The sequence below is a fragment of the Adiantum capillus-veneris genome, chromosome 26, assembly GCF_014529385.1.
Source record: "Adiantum capillus-veneris isolate H3 chromosome 26, ASM1452938v2, whole genome shotgun sequence".
Taxonomy (NCBI): Eukaryota; Viridiplantae; Streptophyta; class Polypodiopsida; order Polypodiales; family Pteridaceae; genus Adiantum; species Adiantum capillus-veneris.
Genome location: NC_140956.1, coordinates 129,134,379 through 129,136,501, shown reverse-complemented (window position 1 = coordinate 129,136,501; position 2,123 = coordinate 129,134,379). Strand labels below are relative to the sequence as shown.

The following is a 2,123-nucleotide window of genomic DNA, read 5'->3' as shown; positions in this document are numbered from 1 at the left end:
TCTACGTCAATTGACAAGGCAACAACCTTCGCCCAATAGACCCAAGTGAAGCACGTGTCTCGCAAAGATGTCAATAAAGGTAGCTCAAAGAAGAAATGTTTTGATACAGAATGTAAAGAAGCACACAAGTACTTGATGAAGTAGAAAGAAAAAGAGTAAAAAACCACTCATCTTGCTTTAAGCCTTGCTACAAAACCTGCGCGTAATTCAGCACTTGGCCTTGCTCCACTTACAATGCAAAATTTGCAATTAAGGCTTCCACATTGCAACGCTTATGGAAACTTGAAGGTTCAAGACTTTGTTGAATCACCAAAACATTTAAGGTGCATTAAATTGGAATGTGAGCCACAAGAAGAGAGTCCCTTGCATTGCCAAATGTCCTAAAACGGCTCAACACAGTAGACCACCCAACAACGTCTGAGGCCCGTCTGAGGGAGTCGGCATGCTCTGAAGAAAATCTTATGCTCATGTTACTAGCCGTGATCAACACAGTAGGTATGCTATGCAGGTGAAGTGCTATATTGTTGGGGTAACACCATGTCTCTTCTGCATCCATTGAAAAAGGGTGCAGCCATCGCCCACCAAACCCAATCTACTGCAAGTAGAAAGAAAGCAAGCAAACCCCAACTTGTTCGGCTTCAAACCTTGTCTCTGCAAATCCTCGACATAACTCGACACTAGACCTTGCCCCCCCTGCAATGCAAACCCTGCAGTCAAGGAGTTCCATAATGGCGCTTGTTCTTGGCATAGTGTTAAACACTTTGCAAGAATCTAAAATATCGCCGCATTTCACATACATGTCAACAAGAGTGCTTCCGATGATGGCATCCTCATCAAAGCCCATCTCCACTACAAGAAAATGGACAAGCATACCCTAAACAAACAATAAGCCACCTGGACAGGCTTTCAAGAGGCTAGACAAAACAAAGTCATCTCGCTCCAGACCTTTGACTAGCATTTCTTGGAAGATCTCAAAAACTTCCATCGTGCACCCATGTTGGCTATAACCAGAAATTAATGATGTCATAGTCACTGCATCTGACTGTTCCATCCTGCCGAACACTCAAGAAAAGCTCTCAGCAATCATGAAACGAACACTCAGCAAAAGATCTAGCAAAATATCTCTGTAAACATGAAAATACAATAGAAGGTAAGCTTACTTGTGATAGAGTTTGACTTGTGAAATACCAGTTGCAAGCTTGTGATCACAAAAACCGCAAAAATTGCAAGTAGTTTGAGCAGCAATACCCTATAAAAGACAGAAAAATCTCTGAACAATCATGCAATAAACCCTACAATCAAGAGAATCAAGAAACCCATGTCCATGCCGCTGGCTGAGAGAGAGAGAGAGAGAGAGAGAGGTTACTTGAGCCGTGTGGTCTACAGAGTGCATCGCTGCTTGCAAGTTGTCGACATTGGTAGATTGCACACTGAAGCTCACAAGAGTCACAGAGTTGGGATCCATGCTCGCCCCCATGGTAGGCCTAGTCTCTTCCCGCTCTGAGCTCAAAACCAGATACTGAAGTGCCCCTGTCTGGTTCTAAAATCTCAGATTTTCCAAATTCCACTAAAGTCCACTCTAGATTTAGGGTGTTTACACACATCCCTTTTTAAGTGGGCACCTATCCAAAACATGCATCACCATTTCATAACACTTCAAACACAAACCTCTCATTGGTGGAAATGGGATGGGCATGCCTCCCCCATATTTGGGCAAGTAAACCCCCCATCCAAAAGCATACTCGAAATGGTATCAAGCTGGTTGCCAACAACGCCTACAGCTCTATTTGTTGGCAATGTGTATGCAATGTTGCTGCCATTTCCTAGTCTTAACATATAGCGCATGTCATAATAATCAATATCTAATTCTCCTAAATGATTTTCTCATGTTAAACTGATCATTTAATATGGGGAAGTGCCAGGGGAGAAAAAACTAGAATATTGGTTAAGCTAGCAGACCGGCCACAGTAGGGATCCAAAGGAGGGAAAATAGGGATCCAAAGGGGGGGCCATCTGAAAAAGAGCCATGTGCAACAATGGGCTAAACAAACCCTAGGGTTCATCCCATTAAGACTTGCAAAATGCTAAGGTTCCAAAATTCAAAGGTTGTGTCCAAAGGTCAA

At 43.1% G+C, this 2,123-nt stretch overlaps 1 pseudogene; it reads right to left on the bottom strand.

Moving 5' to 3' along the window:
- Positions 1-290: 290 nt before the first annotated feature.
- Positions 291-1,477, bottom strand: LOC147424193 (pentatricopeptide repeat-containing protein At5g04780, mitochondrial-like; annotated as a pseudogene).
- Between the last annotated feature and the right edge of the window lie 646 nt (positions 1,478-2,123).